We start from the raw sequence: 23,766 nt of genomic DNA, 5'->3' as shown, positions 1-23,766 counted from the left end.
TGCGTGGAGAAAAAAATGACAGCAACTGTGTTGCACAATGTAACAAAGGGCATAAATTAAAGACAATGGTATAGCTGAGAATCTTTATTACTGGTGATAATCAAGAAATAGCACATCTTGAATTTCAGATCCCAGTTTCAGTCTGCAAGCTGGGTAGTTAGAAAAAATATTCTACATCTGAAATGATCAAATCTGATATAGAAATCATTGGGACAGTAAGATGGAGAACCCTTAGATTCCACTTTTATAAACTCAGTTTTCAGAGCAGAACCACACTTAAAATAATCTTAGGGCTTTATAATAAGAGCACTTATATTACTCTACTGCATCATTACAAGTCACTCCCATTCTCAATTTATATTGGTTTTAGTACTGTAAGGTATCAAGTTATTAAATGCAAACTTTTCTTCCCCTAAAGAAAATAAGGGGGATCACACTGACAAAATGATGACTGTTTTGAGACTAGTTTGAGTGAGAGCGAAATTTTGTATCTACTTTTTTGGTGTTGACCAACACTAGAACATAAAAATCATCCTATAATCTCATGCCAGACTGCTCTCCACCGAAGCAAGCATCACCCCTATATATTAACTTACTGGTAATCCCCCCCAAGAAGGAGTAGTACCTCCAGAGAACCCACATCAATTTCTTGTTTGTAAAATGTTTTGAGATCCTCAAATGAAAGGTGCCACAGAAGTATTACTGAATTCAAACTGTCAAACTAGGGCAGGAGGGAAAATGAGATAGACCAAACACATTGAGGGAAAAATGCAATGCACAACCCACTTTCCCCTACTATCCCTCTTACAACAGTATCTTTACACAACCTCACATTAATTTTTTTTCTTTTAAACATTTCCTTCCTTGCTGTCATGTAGCAGTGTGAATGAAATCTCTTCTGTAGGATTTGTTAAAAAAACCACTTAGGAGGGACAATTAAGGTACTATAGTAAAGGGTACCAAGAAAAGAACCTAAGGAAAGGAACATGGTTTAAAATAAGACAGAACACAGAAGGCTGGGGTGGGGAGGTGCACACAAGATGACAGCAAGAGATTAAAGGAAGGAGAGAAGTTGGATTTTTATCATTTCAAATGTACACAAATTAACGTTACAATTCTCTCAGAGATATGGTGACAGGAACAAAAAAAAGTTTGCTCACAGTTTATATTGTTACCAGAATCCCTTAATTCAACAATACTTTTATGTATTGTACAATTGTAAACATATTATTCTTCAAGCAATGACTGACAAAAATCCACTTGGCTACTCAGACTTTGCAAGTTAAAATCATGAACTAAGTGTTGTAGCAAAATGGTACTCACAAGTATAACAGGAACTCTTCCCCAAAAGAGAATGGAAATCAGGAGTTCTATGGGATAAGACAAAGGGAATAAAGCACAGCAGGTCAGGAATAAGAAAGTGAAACCAGAAATCTAGTTTGTTAGTAATTAGGGAGGGGACATTTTCTCACAGTTTACAAAGGGCTAGGATACCAGAAGGCAATGTAGATGGTGATTTTACATTGCAAGAGCTTCTTGCGGGTTTTCACAGACACGTGAACATTTAGCTATTTTTGTTTGCCCCTCAGATCTCTTGATCATCACATGCCTTCCACGCAGAAAGTAGATTGCTACTCTCCAGTACAATATTTGAGCAAGATCTTACATGTTCAATTTGTCTGCTGACAGGACTTCTCTCATGTTTCTATCAGAACTCTGAACCAAGCAAAATTTACAGCATCCATGACTATGGAGGAGGAAAAGGACAAAAATCCTCTGACATGCTTTTCCCCCCAGCCTTACAAAGATCTGCTTTAACTCTTCACGGTACCTTAAATACTGTGATTTGTTTTAAAGATGTAAGAATTATTTTGGGAAAGGTCTGTGGCCTGCCTTAGCTAAGGGGTGAGACGAGATGATCACAACAGTCCCTTTTAGCGACGATAGTTGTAATTTTAATTTATAAAAGCATCTCACTGGAAGCACTTGAGGCTATTAAGAACTAGCAATATGAATTCCCTGTGCCTGACACATTTCTAGACAGTTATATAAACTCTTCTCTCTACTTACTGCCCTTGGCAATTTTTGTATGTCAGCATTTTTTTCCTGCCAACAGCTGATTAAATGGTTAAAAAGCAAAAAGAAACACCAACTTTTCCTATTTACCTACAGTTTAGTTTCTTCTTATGGCATTATCAACTGATCTGAAAGCAAAAAATCTTTTGATGAGTGTCCCAATCTGTAAAAGCTCAAATATATTACAGAGTATGGGTCAAATGTCTAATATTTCAAAGCCTGGAAATACTGTTACAAGATATTAACAAGGTTTTCTTTTACTGTTAAGACAGAAAATAGCATTTGGCTTCATGTTAAAATATGAAAAATGGAGAGTAAAAGGGAATATTTTGTTGCAAATGTGACATCATTCCATGTTCTTTATGAAAATATGCTTATGATAGGAATATAACATACATTATGCAAGATGGCTCCTGTGAGATATCATTGGAAAGGTTATGATTTACTGAATGTGATTATCCTATTTGTATGCCTGTATCATTTCTGTATCTGAAGTTAGGAATATTGACTATGTATCTGTATTCCAACTATGCTACTTTAGGTAACACCCACTGCTAACTCTTCAGGTACAACAATGGAAAAGCCAGGCAGGGCGGATGGCCCATCAGTGAGAATAATGGACTGTGAAAAGTTTGGCCTTCCTGCAAAAGCTCTGTACTGCCAATGACTCATGGACCCTGTGATACTACAGAGTCAGGTGGTCTTGTCACCTGATACTAACTTTATCTGGGACTTCTGGTAACTTTCTACTGTAAGGGAAGTGGGGTCAAGTTTGGGACACAAAGAATTCCCGCCTTACATAAATCCTATATACGGGTGGGGAGAAAGGTAAACCAAACTCCTCCTCTCCATGGCCTACCTGTTCATGAAGAAAGACTGCAAAAGCCACCTGAAGGGAAGAGCGGGGTGGAGGTGGAGGGAGGGGGTGGAGTCCAGACAGACAGGGGACCAGTTTGAAAAGGAATATAACTGGAACTCTGAACCACAGAAACTTTGCAACGTACTTGCAACAATATCTACCGTGAGAAATACCATTTGTAACCAATTTCTTTAGTGAAACTAACTTAGTTTGCATGTCTGATTTCATTTGCTTGGTAATCTGCTTTGTTCTGTTTGTTACCCCTTTTACCACTTATAATGGGCCTTTTGTAGTTAATAAAATTTGTTTTGTTTATAATATAACTAAGTTTCTGTAATTTCTAACGGGGGGGGGGCAAGCAGTTGTGCATACCTTCCTCCACATTGAGGGAGGAGGCGGATTTCACATAACCTTTGAGTTTGCATCTGTTAAAAGGAGTGAGCACAAGAGTGTTGGGGCAAGTCCCTGAAGTTGAGTCTTCCCAGAGCTGATCTGTAGCTGGGTGTGGCCCTGCATGTATATGTTTTAGAGGCTTTAATAGCTTGGCTCAGCAAGACAGGTTAAAGAGGGCCCATGCTGGCAGAACAGGTAGACTCAGTGGTATCTCAGCACATCAGGTGACAGCCCCAGGGGTCCAACCCATCACAAAAATACAGCCAAAAATTAAAGAAAGACTTTTAAAAAAACAAAACAGACTGTTTTTGTCAGTGATTATATTAATAAAACCAAATATCTTGAGAATAATATGCACTTCATCATAATTTTATTTTTACTGACAAATTTCAAATATGAAAATTTAGAATTCTGTTTTGGGGTATTTTCCTATAATAGGTGCAAAACACACCCCAAAATGCTCATTATTACTTCTGATAACAGAATTTCTTTCAACTCCATCTTTATCTGATTCGTGCTTGCAGTGTTCTTTGGTAAGACACACGAAAAATAAAGCAGTACATCTTAGTATTTCTGAAGCAACTAAGGAAACCTAAGTTGTTTTTGTAACATGCAATAACCTTATTTAGAATCAAAAAAGGAGCAGAACTAAATTATTTATGCAGCCCACTCATCCAGTGGAGATTTGACATAATGGGCCTACACATGGAGTGGCACCTAGCTTCTCTAAGGCTTGAGCAACAGAAAACCAAGAAACCTGGAGAGTACAAAATTGTTCTCCTACAAATTCCTTCCTAATCTGATTTGAGGAAATTATACATGACATGTCTTTGCATGACATCCACCCAGGCATGAGACTCAAGGTAGGTCTACACTGAAAACACTGTAGCACTTTAGTGCAGACACTCACTACAGTGACGGGAGAGATTCTCCGTCACTGCAGGTAATCCATCTCCCCAAGAAGTGGCAGCTAGGTCACTGGAAAAATTCTCCACTGAATCAGCACTGTCTAAACAGAGGATTAGGTTTCAGAGATGTCTATTTTTCATGTCCTGAGGCAGATATGCTGATGTAAGTTTTGAATGTCAACCAGCCCTCAGAAACTGACTTTTAAATCTTAAGAGCTCACCTGAAATACAGATTCCAGCCAGGTGTCAATAGATAATCATCATCAAGGTAAAAAGTAAGTCAAGCAAAATATACAGACAACTGTTCCTCTTGTTAAAATACCAACAATAAAGCCAAGTCTACACTTTCTGCATCTCACCAGACCAAGAGACTGCTATTAGCCACTGTACATGGCCATACAATTAATACACTTAACCTGGAGAATTCAGAAATAAGCAATATTAATTATGGTGATTATTTTTAATATGTTCATAGTTAAGCGCATTGCTACATTTGGGGTAAGAAAGGCATTTTTCCGCCAGACCACGTTGGGAGGAATGGAGCATTTTGTCTTCCTCATCAGCATTGAGCAGATTCTCATCTAATCACCTACTCGTTAGTAACATGGCCAGTCAGTCTAGTGCTATGTGCAGGTGGATACATAACTATCTCCTGTGACTACACAAGATAAATACTGGTGAATCTTGGTCCTCTGTGCCTTCTTTCTGTTGAAGTTAACAAGTTTGGTTTCAAATTGTGAAAACACCTTGCCAAACAGAAGACCCAACCAGTTTTTGAAACCTTCATTCCTCAGGGGAGGGAGACAGTAGCAGTTGTCCCCTACAAATAAATTCTTCTTGCTGGTGCTACTCACTGACCTATTCAGCCAGCTGAAGAGGAGATGGGAGAAAGTGAAGAGGATGAAGACAATTAGTGAGGATCTAGGAGGAAAAAAACCCAGCTGTCCTTTCATTATTCTGTGTTGGATAGCTCCCAAAGGAACACTGATTAATATGGAGAGGTCCATGTGTTTCAGTTTTCTGGATAGAAGTACAATCCTTTAGCCTTATCTGAACCTCCCTTTATACTGACCCCAAAAGCATAATGGTGTAACCCAGTAAAGTATTAATGGGTAAGCAAAACAAAGAAAATCACTTGTGGCCCAAATCAAGTTTCAGATTAAAGCCAATTAGTTTATTATGATTATCGGTATTTAAAAATTGATTCTCATAGACTCTAGGACTGGAAGGGACCTCGAGAGGTCATCGAGTCCAGTCCCCTGCCCTCATGGCAGGACCAAATACTGTCTAGACCATTCCTGATAGACTTTTATCTAACCTACTCTTAAATATCTCCAGAGATGGAGTATTCTACAACTCCCTAGGCAATATAGCCTAGCGTTTTAACTACCCTGACAGTTAGAACTTTTTCTAATGTCCAACCTAAATCTCCTTGCTGCGTTTAAGCCCATTGCTTTGTTTCTATCATTAGAGGCTAAGGTGAACAAGTTTTTCCCTCTCCTGTGACGCCCTTTTAGATACGGAAACTGCTTATCATGTCCCCTCAGTCTTCTCTTTTCGCAACTAAATAAACCCAATTCTTTCAGCCTTCCCTTATAGGTCGACTGTTTCTCTCAACCACTTTTATCATGTCATTCGTTGTTGCTCGTTACTCTTGTGGACCCCTCCCAATTTTCTCCACATCTTTCTTGAAATGCCCCCGGTGGCCAGAACTGGACCAAATACTCCAGCCTGAGCCTAACCAGCGCCAGAGCTAATGCTCATATTAGCGGATATAACAAAGAATGACTTCTCATGTCTTGTTTTACAACAACCTGTTTAAAGCATTCCTGTCCTAACTCAGAATCACGGGTTAACATCTGCTTTTCTTCTCCTGCAACAGTTCATGTACTCATCACTGTTTGACTCCCTCAGTCTCTAGCTTGTGGTTCCACTATGACCCCTTTAGATCTCTTTCTCATCATACTCCTTCCCTGACTAGTCTCTTCCTGCCCCATTCTGCTATGTGTGAAACTGATTGTTGATCGCCTTTCCAATAGTGACTCTGTAGTAGCCTACTGGTTGCATTGTCCTTTGTAGTTGACACTTCAGTAAACCGGGTCTTAATGATAAGAATGTTAACTTCCGATCACGTTATGCCATTTCTCCAATTGTCCAGATCATTTTGAATTTACCCTCGGTGTTGTGCCCACTATTCCACCTATGCAGATCTGTCCTTCCTCGAGTTTTGGTAATTCATCCTCTCTCTCTTTTTTTTCTGTATGTGTGAAACTGATTGTTCCTTCCTAAGTGGAGCACTTTGCATTTGTCTTTATTGAACTTCATCCGGTTTACTTCAGACCATTTCTCCAATTTGTCCAGATCATTTTGAATTTTGACCCTGTGTCCAAAGCACTTGCAATCCTTCCCAGTTTGGTATCGTCCACTTAACAGTTTGTTAAGCACTCAGATTCTAATCTCTGAGTGCTTAACAAACTGTTACTATAAAATGTAAAATAATATGCACATGATTAAATGAACAAATTATTTAATAAATTGCCCAGAACTCATAAAACACCTATCATCATTTTTAAACAAAGGGCTGGGGAAAAGCCAACAGGTGCAGAGGAGCATGTAGTTCAGACATCCCTTAAGGGAGGATCTATAAATGGAGATTCCTTATGTCCTAATAAAGAGGAGACAGAGGATGGAAGATGATAAAATACAGGTAGGATCTGATGAGAAACAGTCAAAAGAAAATAAGTCCCATTCAATTACATCATGTAATGGCAGACAGCTAAAAAGTGACAAGCTTTTAAAGTGCTTACATATCAGTGCTAGAAATCTAAATAATAAGATGGGTGGACTAAAGTGCCTCGTATTAAATGATATTGATATAACAGTCATCACAGAAACTTGGTGGAATGAGGATAATCAATGGGACACGTTAATACCAGGGTACAAAATATATCAGAAGGACAGAACAGGTTATGCTTGTGGGAGAGTGGCACTATATGTGAAAGAAAGCGTAGAATCAAATTCTACAACAGGAAAGTTTGGGTACCACGGACCTAGAGGATAACAGGATTAAGAGAAATAGCCAACACAACTTGTGAAGAACAAATCATGCCAAACCAACCTAATATCCTTCTTTGTTACTGTTGCTTCCCCAGGGAGGAGGGGGTAAGGGGCAGGCTGTAAATATGATATATCTTTATTTAGTATAGCTTTTGACACAGTCTCACATGACTTTCTTATAAGCAAACTAGGGAAATGGGATCTAAATGAAATTACTATATGGTGAGTGCATAACTGGTTGAAAGATCATACTCAAAAAAGCAGTTATCAATGGTTCGCTGTCAACCCGAAGATATACCTAGTGGGGTCCCCTGCAGGGGTCCAGTACTATTCAGTATTTTCATTAACAGCTTGGATGATGGAGTGAAGAGTATACTTATAAAATCTGCAAAATGACACCAAGTCAGGAGGGGTCACAAACACTTTGCAGGACAAGATTAGAATTCAACACAACCTCAACAAATTGTGGAATTGGTCTAAAATTAACAAGATGAAATTCAATCAAGACACATGCAAGGTACAACATTCAGAAATGAAAAAATCAAATGCACAAATACAAAATGGGGAATTACTGGCTAGGCAGTAATACTGCTGAACAAAATATGGAGGTTACAGTGGATCACAAATTATATGAGTCAACATCACGCAGTTGCAAAAAAGGTTAATATTCTGGAGTGTATTAACCAGGTTGTAGTATGTAACAAACAGGAAACAACTATCCCACTCTGTTTAGTACAGGTAAGGCTTCAGCTGGAGTACCGTGTCCCATTCTGGGTGCCACACTTTTGGAAAGATGCAGACAAACTGGAAAGTCCAGAGAAGAGAAATAAAAATGATAAAAGTTTAGAAAGTCTGACCAATGAGGAAAGTTTTTTTAAAAATTGGGCAGGTTCAGTCTTGATAAAAGAAGACAGAGGGGGCACCTGATTAGCCTTCAGATATGTTAAAGGATATTGTAAAGAGAATGAGGATCAATTGTTCTCCTTGTCCATCGAATGTATGACAAGAAGTAATGGCTTAATCCACAGCAAGGGAGATTTAAATTAGATATCAAGAAAAACTTTCTAACTATAAGGACAGTTATGTACTGGAATAGACTTGCAAGGGAGACTGTGGGATCCCTGTTACTGGAGGGTTTTAAAAACAGGTTTGACAAACAACTGTCAGGGATGGCCTAGTTTACTTGGTCCTGCCTCAGCGCACAGTCTAGATTAGATGACCTCCCATTACATGACCAGCCCTACGTTTTTATGATGCTATGATTTTTGTTACCTATATTTGAAGTTTATAAACTAAGTAAGTATGATGACCCGAAGGCACAAGCATCAATAATCAGAAATACTATTTGCCGAACACGTTAAACTGCAATAATTCAACTAGGTCAAGATTTTCAAAACTAGAAACCTAAAGCTAGGATCCTCAAAATCACATTTTTGGTATCTGCCTAATTTTCCAGAGTACTAAGCCCTCAATAGCTCCCACTGATGACGTTATAAATGCTTTAAATACAGATACAGGAAGAAAATCTTGGCCCCATTCAATAAGCAATTTAATCATCAATCAGATTATCAGTTGTTCTGAGCAACTATTTGACTGACTGCTAATCATCTTTGGGAGATGAATCCCCAGTGACTGCTCTGGTATGACAGCCTCACCATCTCATTTACAACCTCAGTGAAATTACCTCAATTACCATACTTTTATTTTTGTAACTCAAGAGCATTAACTTATCAAAATATAGGTTTCTTGGTATTTTAACTATGAAAGACTGCAGGAGATGCACTGACTAGTCATACTCTTTTGAAAGGCCTTCCGATCCCTGCTCAGCCAAGGCATGTTAATGACTTAGTAAAGTTTGTTTTGTCTCTTGCTGTTTCTTTTGGGCACATATTGACAAAACACATATATTAAACTACAGAGCATACATACACCATGCTCTTAGGTCACCTCTGTGTGGGGGCCTCAAGGTACTTGGACACTACTACCTAAGACTTACCAATATGATGTATCAAAAACACATAGCAGAAGATAAATGGTGTCAGACTAAAGTGACTCATCTAAAACATGTAGTTTTATTCTCTTCATCACCACCATCATAAACAGTCTTTTGCTCACATTGTGCTTACATTTAATATTAAGATGAAATATGCAAGGAAGGGGAGGATATTTACTTAATGCTCAGAAAAAGGTGCTAGATCAACAATCCTAAAGCCCAAAGACCTACTTATCCACAAAACAAGTATGCTATGGACATAGGTAGCACAAGTTTTCCTACACTGCTTTCTTAAGGTACCATATGGGGAATCTAAAGTTAATTCTACCTTCTGGGTATTAGATATGATTTCTTCCCAGATTCAGCTTTGCATTAAGAAAAGCAGCACAGTTATAATTATTACAAAGCCTGCTCATCAGCATCACTGGCATCTATCCCCCAGCACTAGCTACTCCGTCTAAGACCAGCCCACTTCTAACAACAAAATATATGTACACAATGCCCTTGGGCAGTTTGAATGGCGGATATTAAAACACGAGCTTGTTCTTATAGTTTAACAGTATTTCTCCATTGCTTAACAAATCTAAAACAAATGCTTCTTATGCACAACTGACAATATCCGATAGCCATTTGACCTACCTAAGTGCACTTCACATGAAATAAAAAACCCTTGGCTCTTTCTAGATTTCCATACTTATCATAGCTTAATATACCCAGTAAGATGGTTAAAATGTTGCCAAAGCCAACCATTAAGTTTGCTCCAACCTACAAGTTTTTGCTTCAATGCTAGCAGATTATGTCAGATATGCTATAATTTCACTTTTTCTTTTCCCAAAAGAAACTGTAGTAACAACACACTCCCATGGACTGAAGAGAGAATCATCCACTGTAAATTCAGGCTCATCTTTGTATTTCTCCAAGAAGATATTTTGAATTTGTCATTCACACTGGCATACACATTTTATTACAGATTACAGCCTATGAGAGAGCATTAAATACACACAGACAAACCCATAGCAATGACTTTCTGCACACACTGCAGATTGATGCTTCACTGAATCAAATACAAGCAAGACACAAAAGCTGAAAATCTCCTTGTGGGTCACACAGTACCAGCATCAGAAATGGATGGCTTTCACCTCTCTCTCTGAGGGAGAAATGACTTCATCGGTACATTATACTCCAATAAGAAGCCAACTGCCTTGTGTTACTATGCATATAATTGCAAGATATAGCTGAAGCATAAGCAAAACAACAAAGTATGTTGGTAAACTGACTATTCCATCCACTTGATCCACATCATTACATCCAGACAGAATGCCATTGGAGTCAAATATTCTTCATTCAAGCATCACAAAAAGCAGCACAAAATAAATGAGTTCTCCTCTCTCTCCAAATTCCTGTTTCAAAGACTAGGTTTCCCATTGGTTCTTAATGCATCATTTAACAAAACTCAAGTGTGTAATATTCTGAGCAGTCACTAATTATAAAAATCCCAAGCAGCAACATAAGGGGAGACAACATCTGAAATCTCCTGAGCTGTCATATGTCATTGTGAGTCTCAATTAACAAGCCCTAAATGTAAAGCTATTATTTATATCGTCTTTGAGGACTTTTTACTGTTATTCTGAAGTCCAAAGACAGAGGACACAAGCACACTAAGTCCCCCTGGTACCAGGTATGCAAGTGTGGGAGGAGGGAAGGGGAAGCTGGGCTTTCTTCATTCTCCCCACCTCCCAAAGCAAGAGGTTCCCAGGGAAAATACAGTGTCCATAATTTTTAATACCTTATTATGAACAGGCTCTGTAGTTACGAGGCATTTATAACAAACAGGGATGATCCTTGTCCCCATACACACATAGTGCCCCTCAACAGCTAACCCCACCAATACAAAGACAGTTAATGCTTAATTGTCTCTGTTTCATCACAGAAAGCAAGGTGGTGGCAACGGGGGGGTGGGACGAGGAATATTCCACTTTCTAATGAGATTCCCCTACTCTATCCTCTCCCCCACCAGCCCCCACCCAACATCTCCCGCTCTCCCCACCCGCACGCCCCACCCCAATCTCCGGCTCCCACCCCAAAGACACCCACATACAATCCCGGCTCTCCACCTCACCTACCCCAGCGAGCCACACATCTCCGCTCTCCCACCCAAGCCCACCCCACATCTCCCGGCTTCTCCCCACCCACAGCCCCACCCACATCTCCCCCACCGCAGCCTGGCTATCCCGCTCATGCCCCCATTCCCTCTGCCCCCTCCCGCCCCCGATCTCCTCACACACACACAGCCCCCCGGCGCTGTGCTGCAGCGTCAGACCCTCCCCGTCAGCACCATCAGCTCCATCTTGGCCTCCAGCCGCCCAGCCGGCCCTGGGTGCGCACGAGGCTCCGAGGCACCACAGACCCGGGTGGGGGAGGCGAACGGACCGACCCCCCCTCCCCGACCCTCACTTACCTGCGCTCTCCGCAGCGGGGCGGTGGGCGGGCAGCCCCAGGGAGCGGGTGTGGCCGGGCGAGGGCAGCGGAGGCGGCTCTTGACTCTCCCGGGGGGTGCGGGACGGCGGCGCCTCCTCACAGGCAGGCCCGGGCTCCGGCGGCGTCTCCTCAGCAGCCCCAGCCGCCGCCAAGCGACACAAGCGAGCGGGACGCGGAACGAAGGGGGAGGGGAGGAGCCGGGCATAGAGAGGCTGCGTGCGCGCTCACACACAAGCGTTCCGCGGAGACGAGCACGCCGCCCTCCCTGGCCCGGCCGCGAGCGCGCAGCGTTCCCGCGGGGCGGGGTGGTTGGTTTGTGGGCGGGGGCGCGCGCAGGAGGGAGTCCCCGCGCCTCCAGGCCCGGGCGCGCGCGCTGTGCTTGCCCCCTCCGGGAAGGGGGCGGCGTGTCACTGCAGGGAAGCCCCTGGGCAGGGACCCTGGGCTGCGCGTCAGACGTCGCCTGGCCACAGGGGCAGCAGAGTGGAGGGGGGCTGGAAAGCGTCACGACACGGCCGCATCTCGCCTTAAACGAGACAATAACTCCCAGGGGGCGGCTGCGGCGCCGCCGGGGACGGCAGCTGGTGCCAGCTCTGCTGGGGCGGAGCGGGGGCACCGGGCAGGCTGCAGCGCCTGCTCCGTCCGCGGGGCAGGTTTGCGCGGGTGGCTGCTGGGGGCATTTGCACAAGGGTGTGTTGCTGTTGGGGGAGCCCGCTGCCGCCCCAGCGAGCGGGATCCGCCACTTGCAGCCTTGTAATCCCCTCGTCAAGGATGTATGTCGCTCAGGGAAAGCCACCCGGAGCCAGTGAAAATCATTTCGCCTTGGCCCCTGCCATCTCTGCACAATGCGCTTGTGAGCAACTCTCGGAAGTAAAGGCTGGAGCAGCCCCTCTGAGCGCTGCACCAGACGCTAAAGGCCAGGATGAAACAGCGTTGTGAAATGAGGCAAATCAGGGTATTGCTGCGCCCCTTAAAAGTGCTACCTATTGGGCTTTAAAATTAGGAAAGCTGCGATGAGACCCTTAAAAAAAATCACATTCCCTGACCGGGAATCGAACCCGGGCCGCGGCGGTGAGAGCGCCGAATCCTAACCACTAGACCACCAGGGAGCTCTGAACAGTGTGCCTCAGACATCCTCAACTTCCTATCACTGTTTCACTTTCATTTTCATAATTCAGAGAGAGAGAAAGTGGATGAGGTCATGTCTTTTATTGGTGCAGCTTCTGTTGGTGAGAGAGACAAGCTTTGGAGCAGCCCCAGAGCCTCTCTCTTTCACCAACAGAAGTTGGGCAAATAAAAGCTATTACCTCACCTACCTCCTCTCTCTAATAGCCTGGGTCTAACCACAGTACAACATAGCAAACTGAATGCTCAGCCTACATTTAATGTGCTATATCAATGCATTATTTTTAAATAAGTAAAATGTATAATAGAAACAACGAGGAGTCCGGTGGCACCATAAAGACTGACAGATTTAGTTGGGCATAAGCTTTCCTGGGTAAAAGACCTCACTTCTTCAGATCCATGCATCCACAAAAGCTTATGCCCAACTAAATCTGTCAGTCTTTAAGATGCCACCCGACTCCTTGTTGTTTTTGTGGATACAGACTAACACGGCTACCTCCTGATACTTGAAATGTATGAGACACTGAATGCTCCAAAGAGCAGCACCTTCCTTTCAACCATGTTCAGATCCTCCAACCAGACGTGCATATTAAAAATGCCCAGCCAGCATGTTACTGGCAGTAGTCATTTGCTCTATTTCTCCGCAGTTCCATGCCTGACATTTCTCAGCAATGAAAAAGTCACCAATGCCATCATCCCCAACCAAACAGAAGGTGAGGGGGATGGCAAGAGCCTTCCTCTGATGCCGCCCCAGAAGCAACTGGGACTGAGTTGGAGTCAGGAGCAGCTGTGGTGCTGGGAGAGCCAGGCACAGAAGAGTCAGTACCTGGCAGAAAGAGGGTAGGATCTGCTGAGAGGCAGAGCCTGGGGCATCACCCTGACTGGGCAGGCCACGGTGAGATTGGTGGGACAGCAGTTGTTTGGGGCTGTCTCTCTTGTTCCCCATTCTGCCCTGTCCTTTTTCAGCCTCTGCCCTCCACATTCCTACTGCTTCAGGGGAAGGTGTAAGAACTCTGCAGCAGCAGATGTGGGATAATCAGATCCCAACATTGATCTCATCTTAATCTCTGTTAGAGATCAGTTTAAGCCCTGAACCACAAAGATTAATATCCCTTCCAAAATTTTTGTTAGCATAATTTATAGGAGCTCTAGATATTCTTGTTATCCATATAAATGTCCAGTCCCATTCTGAGTCTTGCTAAGTTCTTGGTCTCAACTTTAACAAACTTTAACTGTTTGGAACTAATATTTCATACTGTCTCTCTGTCTCAGCAGGTATGTCATATTTTTAAATTTGAGCAAAAGTGATTCAGTTTTGAGAAATGAGATCAGTGAGATAGATCATCAATCGGTGATCCCCAATTCGAGGATGATCTCTACCACAGATTTACATATGGGTCCTGAGATGACTCAGGAGTCTGATCCTGGAACCACAGATCTTCCCACCATAGGTACAGATACTTCCTGATGGGTCAGCTGCCTGCTGGGAGAAATTCTTTCTTTTTCCTTCCTTCTTTCTCCCTTTTTAGCTTTAAGGGCAAGACGCTTCTCCTCAAAGTGGGACATTGCCTGATGGAGGATGTGGCGCCAGTGACATATATAGATATCACTCTCAAGCCACCTCCCAAAATCACACCAACTGGTTCCATTTAAGTCTGCTTTAATGGCTTAGCATTCACCATACATCAACATCATATGGAGTTCAGATGGAGAACACAGTAGAGAAGCAGGTAAAGCGAAGATTATTTTTTCCTGGAATATGCTTCATTTACTATTTTATATCGACACCCTTCCCATTCAGTTCCAGTTTGCCCTTTATTACTCCTTAAGAGGTCAATTAATACAAGTGCAAAGGTGCAAAACACTACAGTTAGGAAGGAAAAATCAAATGGGGAATAATTGGCTAGGCAGACATACTGCTGAAAAGGAGATAGGGGCTGTAGAGGAGCACAAATTGAATATGAGCCCAACACTATGATGTAGTTGCTAAAAAGGCTAATATCTTTCTGGCATGTGTTAAAGGAGGACTGTATGTAAGACATGGCAGGTACCTCCACTCTACTAGGCATTGTTAAGCCTCTGCTGGAGTCCTGTGTCCAGTTCTGGGTGCCATACTTTAGGAAAGATGTGGACAAGTGGATAGAGTCCAGAGGAGAACAACAAAAAATATAAAAGGTTTAGAAAATCTAGGAGGAGAGTTTAAATAACTGGGCATGTTTAGTCTTGAAAAAAGAAGACTGAAGGGGGACCCGATAACAGTCTTTAAATACGCTAAGGTCTGCGAGAAAGAGAATGGGGATTAATTGTTCTCCATGCCTGCTGAAGGTAGGACAAGAAGTAATGGGCTTCATCTGCAGCAAGGAAGATTTAGTTAGATATAGTGGAAAACTTTCTAACTATAAGGATAGTTATGCTCTGGAATAGGCTTCCAGGGAGCTCATGGCATCCCCGTCACCAGTGATTTAAGAACAGGTTGAACAAACAATTGTCAGGAATGGTCTAGCTTCACAGGCGCCAAATCTATGGGTGCTCCAGGGCTGGAGCACCCATGGAGAAAAATTAGTGGGTGCTCTGCACCCACTGGCAGCCAAGCTCCCCTCCCCTGAGTCCACCACATCCCCGCTCCTCCGCCTACCTCCCAGCACTTCCTGCCCGGCCGCTGCCAAACACACTGTTAGCATGCTCCAGGAGGAAGGGTGACGAGTGGGAACATGGCATGCTCAGAGGAGGAGGCAAAGAGGTGGGGCTAGGGAGGGGATTTGGGGAAGGAGTTGGAATACGGACAGGGAGTGGGCAGAGACTTTGGGGAAGGGGCAGGCAGGGGCAGGCCTCATGAAAGGGGTGGAGTAGGAGCGGGGGTGGAGGCAGAAAGGGGTCGAGCATCCATGGAAAAGAAGGGAAGTTGGTACCTATGTCTAGGTTTACTTGGTCCTGCCTCAGCACATGGGTCTGGACAAGATGACCTCTTGAGGTCCCTTCAAATTCTATACATCTTTGATTCTGATATCTGGGCCTTTTGACATCTCTACCTTATATGCATTAGCACAGCTTCTGGCCTTTCACAGTTCTAACTGGCTTTTTTTCCATTTGACTACTCTGACCCACCTTTTTAAGAAATATATTACAATGCATTTACTAACAGAATAAACAGGCTGAATCCTGTTATAGTGCAGTAGTGTCATTCTTTCAATATATCAATGAAATATGCCCATTATCCTGGTATGCACTGAAGAACCACCAAGCAGAATTGAGCTACTCTGTCACCTCATAGTGCTCTAAATAAGTGAAGAGACACCTATACACACTCATTAGTATTCCTTGAATTGATCACATGCTGGGACAGATACATGGTCCATCCTGTCTCCAACTGTGGCCTGCTCCTGAATGGAAGATAATTCATTATTATTCAATAATATTTCTGTTCCTATAGGATCCAGAGACTCCAACAGAATGAGGTCCCCAGTGCCTTAGGGGAAACAAACCCTGTATAAACAAAGATGTGATCCTGCTCCAAATTGCTTATACTCCAGAAGTTTTAATTTCAGCCTCGTTCCCATTCTTGATCCATTTGAAGCATGAAGATGGATGGCCTTTGTAATTTTGTTCTCTTTAGTCTAAAATAGAGTTGCTATTATTTATATCAAATTATTTTTTCCAACAATATTTGCATTAACATTAGCATGGAGTAGTAAATTTCACACCTTAGTTGCAAGTTGTGTATGTAAAAAGTAGTTCCTTTTAGCTGCTTCGAATTTGTTGCCTTTTAATTTCAGCAGCTGGGATCAGACAAACAGGAGGAGCAAAAGGGCTGGCTGCCTTTGTAACGGTCACTATTTTATATACAACAGTCATATCCCCTTGTCCTCTTCTAGCCAGACTAGTAAGGGGGGTTAGTTAGTTATTTCTTACCCTTTAATAGACATGGCTCAGTGATTTCTCCAAATCATTTTTTGTCTCTCTCTCTGGTCCTTCAAAACTGAACACCATGTTGAGGGTAAAGACCTAGATAAAAATTTATCATCTCCACTGACTGCAGAAGACTTGACACTTGGAAGTTAAAAGAAAAGAAAAATCAGATTTCTTGGTCTGCGTTTTGCTTTATTGGGACCGTTGCAATACATGGTGGAGTTTGTTTATAAACTACTAATGTCCTTGTGTTTTAATTATTAAAAATATTTTCAGAATGGGATGATTTATTGAAAACTCAAGTTACAAACTAGCCCATTGGAAATCCAGCCATACCCTATTTTGATTGTTCACTTTCCCGTTTCCCATCTCTGCAGCCCTTGGTGGATGCGTGTAGTAACTCCTGGTTCTAGGACTCTGCATTTCGACACTGTGAATTTTCATTTCATACTGGCACAGGAAAGAGGCCAAGCTTTGCTCTCCTGAGTTATTTCTCTATGAACGCTCAGTTCAGACACTGCAACTTTTTGTTTATTCGTTCGTTTTATGAAGTACCTACTTCTCCTGGTTGAGATGAATCTTTGATACATCTTTGTTATGTGAGTTGTTGATCTTTGCAGGGGCAAGGAGCTAAAATATTTTCCATCCAACTACTGTAATCATGTCTGCTTTTCTAGCTGCATCGATGGAGGCCCAAGATCACAACTCCTGGCCTGAGGCACACAGTAAATAGATACCACTGCAGTAATGCCCCAATGGCAGGTGCGTCAGAAATACTGCACATCAGTTTGGGTCCCAGAGTTTTGCACCACAAACATTTTCCTTACAACTGTGAAGTGATGCAATGAAAAAAAAATATAGCAACTGCTGTGAAAGAGGCGCCTTCTCCGCAGTAGAAGGGGGTCCAAGATGCAGGCTCACTGCTGTACAGTCAACAGCACCAGTGTGAGAGGAAATATCAGCTGAAACTAAAAGACATCGAATCTGGTAATATTAGCCCCAGACTCTGATGAGCTTTGCTGGGAATACATATCCACCCGAGCTAAAATGCAAACCATTAAATGGAAACACAAGAAACAATAATCATGTTAAAAAAACCAAGGAATGGGAATGAGGAGATTCCCCCCCTCCGTGAGTGAGTGAGAGAAGTGATGCTGCTCTGCAATAATTTATGAATACTGTATGGTGACCTGGTTATTAGGATGTTTACTGTGTGAATATATTGATTTAGAATAATAAAGGAGTTGTTGGGGGAGGGGAGAAAGGGAACAATGGCTCAAAATAAACCACTCCTCAGAAAACACCAGCAGTGCCCCTCTGCCATGTACATTGGCCAAACCGAACAGTCTCTACGCAAAAGAATAAATGGACACAAATCTGACATCAGGAATCATAACATTAAAAAAACAGTAGGAAAACACTTCAACCTCTCATCACTCAGTAACAGACTTAAAGGTGGCAATTTTGCAACAGAAAAGCTTCAAAAACAGACTCCAAGGAGCAACTGCTGAACTGGAATTAATTTGCAAACTAGATACACCTCTACCCCGATAGAATACAACCCAATATAACACGAATTCGGTTATAACACAGTAAAGAAGCGCTCTGGGGGGGCGGGTCCGTGCATTCCAGCGGATCAAAGCAAGTTCAATATAACACAGTTTCTTCTATAACACAGTCAGATTTTTGGCTCCCAAGGACAGTGTTATATCGACGTAGAGGTGTACCATTAACCTGGGCTTAGAGAGACTGGGAGTGGCTGGGTCATTACACAAATTGAATCTATTTCCCCATGTTAAGTATCCTCACACCACCTTGTCAACTGTCTGGCATGGGCCATCTTGATTATCACTACAAAGTTTTTTTCTCCTACTGGTAATAGCTCATCTTAATTAATTAGCCTCTTAGAATGGATATGGCAACTTCCACCTTTTCATGTTCTCTGTACGTATATACATCTTCTTACTATAAGTTCCATTCTGTGCATCTGATGAAGTGGGCTGTTGCCCACAAAAGCTTATGCTCAAATAAATGTTAGGGCTTGGCTATACTGGAGAGTTGCAGCGCTGATGATGGGGTTACAGCGCTGCAACTCACGCTGTGTCCACACTTGCAAAGCACAGCCAGTGCTGCAACTCCCTGGCTGCAGCGTTGGCTGTACACCTGGTCTGCTTGGGGTCTAGCGATTCCAGTGCTGGTGATGCAGCGCTGCTCATCAAGTTTGGCCACCAAAAGCGCTTTTATTGGCCTCCCGGGTATTAAGAGGTATCCCAGAATTCCTGTCCACAACAAACCGGAAGAATGGCTGAACTCTGAGCTCCCCGGACCTACTTATCTAAAAAACAAACACAGCTGCTCTTTGCTCCAGCGAGCGAGCGAGCAAGCAGAGGCAGGGGAATTGCTTTGGAATGTTCACAGCTGTTTGCTTGAGGAGAGAGGGGAGGGGGGAGTCCGTGTTGAGCAGCTGCTTATGTGGTCTGAAGGCTATTTAGGAGTGCATAATTTGCATTTAGTGAATAAGAGAGGGGTGGGGGAAGGGTCAAAACTTTTAAAATGATTGAAGGTAGATGCTGTGTATCTTCCAGTCCTTAGAACTTGCAAGGCAGGGAGCTGAGAACAGTGTCAGCTCCAAAAATCCACTCTCTCTGTCTCCCCCACGCTCCCTGTCACGCTCCACCCCACCCCCGTTTTGAAAAGCACGTTGCAGCCACTTGAACGCTGGGATAGCTGCCCACAATGCACCACTCCCAACAGCGCTGCAAATGCTGCAGATGTGGCCACACTGCAGCGCTGGTAGCTATCAGTGTGGCCACACTGCAGCGCTTTCCCTACACAGCTGTACGAGACAGCTGTAACTCCCAGCACCGTACAAATGTAAGTGTAGCCATATCCTTAGTCTCTAAGGTGCCACAAGTACTCCTGTTCTTAATGTCTGAACCATTAGCTTTGAAGATTCTACTGCCTAGTTCCAGCCAATTTACATAACCGGTTTGGGTGACTGGAGCCAACGCCTAGAAAGTCACAAGAACAAAGGAACTCTGGCTAGATTAAAAGGGGGAGAGCAGAGAGTTGTTCAGTCGGATCAGACTGACAGACAGGTCCTTGCGGGGGAAGGGCGTCTTGGCTGTCATCAGTGGGGGACATGCCACAAGGTAAGATAGACGTGTGTAGTTTGTGTTCTAAAATTCTCTCTCTAAATGTTTTGTTCCTACCGTTAAAACAGTATTTTGGCTTTAAGATGACTCTTGTCACTGAACACCAATGGTCACAGACTGACAAGAAAGAACTACAGGTACCACACCCAGTCAGACCTACTAGGAAAGCAAAGCTAGTACACAGGGTGTGGTAGCCGAGGGCTTGGTCTAAAAGTAGGAGAAATGCAGATTTCCACCACAGGGCATTTAGACTTGAGGCCTGCCAGCTGACTGGGGGGGTGGGGTACACACAGACCAGAAAGGCGGAAAAGATGCAGCTAGCACTGTAATGGTAACAGTAAAGCGAAAAGAATGCTGGGAATCATTAAGAAAGGGATAGACAATAGAACAGAAAACATGCTGCCTCTGTAGAAATCCATGGTACACCCACATCTTGAATACTGCGTGCAGATGTGGTCACCCCATCTCAAAAAAGATACATTGGAACTGGAAAAGGGGCTCAGAAAAGGGCAACAAAAATGATTAGGGGTATGGAATGGCTACTGTATGAGGAGAGATTAATAAGACTGGGACTTTTCATCTTAGAAAAGAGATGGCTAAGGGGAGATATGATTGAGGTGTATAAAATCATGACTGGTATAGAGAAAGTAGATAAGGAAGTGTTGTTTACTACTTCTCATAACACAAGTACTAGGGGTCACCAAACAAAATTAATAGGCAGCAAGTTTAAAACAAATAAAAGGAAGTTATTTTTTCACAAACACAGTCAACCTGTGGAACTCCTTGCCAGAGAACATTGTGTCGGCCAAGACCAAAACAGGTTAAAAAAGGAACTAGTTAAATTCATGGAGGATAGGTCCATCAATGGCTATTAGCCAGGATGGGCAGGGGTGGTGTCCCTAGCCTGTGCTTGCCAGAAGCTGGGAATGGGCAACAGGGGATGGATCACTTGGTGAGTCCCTGATTCTGTTTTCTGAAGCACCTAGCACTGGCCACTGTCAAACAGGATACTGGGCTAGACTGACCTTTGGTCTGACCAGTGGGGCCATTCTAATATTGTATGTAGGGTACACATCTGTGGCTTTGTGTAGTGTATGTTTTAAAAGGTAATTAGGTGCATAACTCACATTAAAATAAATGGGAGGCAGGTACCTAAATACCTTTAAAGATGTGGCCCGCAGTCCCATTTCCTCTTCTGCAAAAGGAGGACAATTTCCTAATGACACAGGTGTAATCAGAGTTTATGAGTGTTTGTAAAGCACTTTAAGATCCTTTGATGGAGGTATTGTACACATACAAATCTCTTCTCCCATCAGTGCTAGCACCTACAGCAGCTGCCCCTTGGGAGCTGTACACTCTGCTTGGAATCTGCTTCCTGCCCTCACTCTGACAGTTCAGCCTTGCCATAAAATGTCTTCAACTATAATCCTTGAGTGAACAGCTGTGGAAAAGCAAACATCCTTCTGTTATTGCTCAGCCTGCAAGGAGATGTGCCCAGGACTGATAAGTTCTCTGCCTGACCTTCGATGGGAAAGATATATTGATAGTTTATGGCTAGGTGGGGACAGGGAGAACTGGAGAAAATAGGCCAAATCCTGTTCACTGCAGTATCCAAAATACGAGGAAGTACATGATTATTTCTTCAAATTACCACCAGTTAAAAGAGACATCAAAGAGCAGTGGGAAAAGCTCTACTTGACCCTGGGAGAAAGGAGATGGCACTGCATTATGTACCAACCAACCACCAGACCAAATACAAGCAGTAGTGCCAAACAGACAGACGGGATCAAACCCCAAATCCTGTGTGTTAACTCAATCCCAGGCAGGTCAAAACCACATCTGACAACACAGGAGGCTGACGTTCTCACTCTTTCACCTTGTGTGTAGCTGGTCAAGCCACAGTTTAATTAAATTGAAAAATGAGTTGGTGCTCTGGGTCTCCCCTCCATCCACCTTTTCTACACCACCAAAGAATCCAGCATCTGCAGACTGAATGCTTTCAGCAATATTATGCTCATGACCCTTGCTCACAATTCATGTGGATGGCATCAGGGGCTGCACGACTGGATCATGATAGGATGTGGCCTCATGTTTGGAAGTCAGGAAGCAAAAATGAATAAAAACAAACAATTTCTGTGGTCAGCAAATGAAAGTCTCCAGTTCAGCCACCTGGCTGCTCTCTGAAAGGAGAAAATATTTCTCTATGAGGTCACAGAGCTCCACTGTCTTTCCCTGAAACATATGTCTACTCCATATTCATCTTTCTCCAAAGGTCGTGCAGCCTTTGGAGCACTTCAAGACTAATCACAGTCAGAATTTCCCCTTTCCTTGCACTGCTTAAGTCACCCATGACTGTCAACATAGTTTCCAAGAAGCTATTTTCCAGGATTATCATGCTAAAAATTTAAGCCAGTGTTTCAGCTGCTGGTTTTCCATATTCCAAGATTCTCTGGCTTGAAGAACTTTCAGCAGTGCTGCTGCTGCTGCCAAAGCTCAAATATGGGACAGAAGCTGAAACTAAGGTTGAGGAAGAATTATTGGAAGGAAGCTTAAAGTCAAGTTCAATTCATCTTTAGCGTACATTTCTAGCAGAGTGATGTATTTGAGATAAATTCCCAATAGGAGCAGTTCAATGAGATGGACAGCAGTGATGAATCAATGGCTAGGATGGGAAACAACTGACACTCCCCATGCAATGACAGCGCCACAGCCCTAGAAGCACACTGGCATGGAATGTTTTCATTCAAGACCTAGCTGTTTAAGAATTAAAATGAGGAGCTTTTTTAGGCAGCGGAATGTACAGTAGGTTAACTTTGGTTACTCTGGCTCATTCCAGTGGGGAGAACAGAAAGAAGAAGTTTAAAAAACCTCCCCCCTTTTCTAAACTATTCCCATAGGGAATGAAGAAATGCCCACGTACAACTGAAGGCAGTAGGCAAGAGTATGAGAGTGATCTGACCTTTCTGAAGAACTAGCCTGGGGCTTAGTCCCCTCTGAGTCAGTTTTTGGCCTACAGCTTTTTAACACCTTGCCAGCGTCACCTTCAGCAGTGGCTCTCTACCAGGGGTACACAGAGGTCTTCCAGGAGGTACATCAATTCATCTAGCTATTTGCCTAGTTTTCTAACAAGCTACATAAAAAGCACTAGCAAAGTCAGTACAAACATATGCCTTGTTTATTCTGCTCTACATACTATACACTAAAAAAATGTAAGTACAATTGATTTTATAATTGTATGGGAAAATGAGAAAGGCAGCAATTTTTCAGTACCAGTGTGCTGTGACACTTTTGTATTTTTATGTTTGATATTCTAAGCAAATAATTTTCAAGTGAGGTGAAACGTGGGGGTATGCAAGTAATCAGACTCTTGAAAGGGGTACAGTAGCCAGGAAAAGTAGACAAGCATTGATAATTTTTACATATGTTATTTTTAATGCAGCACTAGCATCCTTCAATGCTCCTGCACCTTTTCTCTTCCCAAAACGAGGCCCAAGGTTTCCCAAGAAAGTTGTACTGTACTAGAATGATGTTTTCCTGGTTTGGCACCTACTGTGCTTTGTGTAGAAAATATGTTCTGCTCCGTGCCTCAGACGATACCATGTACCGACCTCTCTTCTGCTCGTTCATTGTATAACAAAATTATCAGCTCATACCATTCCACTAAGTTCCTTTTGGCTCCAGTCTCTCCACTTGATAGGGGTCAGCTCCTCCAATTTTAAGTTGCATGCAAGTCCCCCTATTGCCTCCTTCAGTCAGTTTTGCATAACAAGGTCCTGGAAGCATACTGTGTGTGTCAACTGATGTTTGCTAGTGGCTGTT

At 43.0% G+C, this 23,766-nt stretch overlaps 1 protein-coding gene and 1 non-coding gene across 5 annotated transcripts in view; both read right to left on the bottom strand.

The window, feature by feature from the left end:
* Positions 1-12,050, bottom strand: part of DNAJC5 (DnaJ heat shock protein family (Hsp40) member C5) — a 54,232-nt gene extending 42,182 nt beyond the window's left edge. Inside the window, exons 1-2 of one of the 4 annotated variants that reach the window (XM_075072198.1) lie at positions 11,745-11,941; positions 1,324-1,370 (exon numbers count right to left, since the gene is read on the bottom strand). The gene's annotated coding sequence lies outside the window, so the exon portion shown is untranslated. Of the gene's footprint in view, positions 1-1,323; positions 1,371-11,744 lie in introns of all 4 variants that reach the window. The other 3 variants (XM_032766284.2, XM_032766285.2, XM_032766287.2) reach the window with 3 other exon arrangements.
* A 748-nt stretch (positions 12,051-12,798) lies between these two features.
* On the bottom strand, positions 12,799-12,870 carry TRNAE-CUC (transfer RNA glutamic acid (anticodon CUC)). Its single transcript has one exon. It is a non-coding gene; the product is annotated as a tRNA-Glu (tRNA).
* Between the last annotated feature and the right edge of the window lie 10,896 nt (positions 12,871-23,766).

Source organism: Chelonoidis abingdonii, chromosome 14 (assembly GCF_003597395.2).
Source record: "Chelonoidis abingdonii isolate Lonesome George chromosome 14, CheloAbing_2.0, whole genome shotgun sequence".
NCBI classification, from domain to species: domain Eukaryota; kingdom Metazoa; phylum Chordata; order Testudines; family Testudinidae; genus Chelonoidis; species Chelonoidis abingdonii.
Note: the sequence above shows the minus strand (reverse complement) of the source record. Positions and strands in the feature narration are given on the sequence as shown.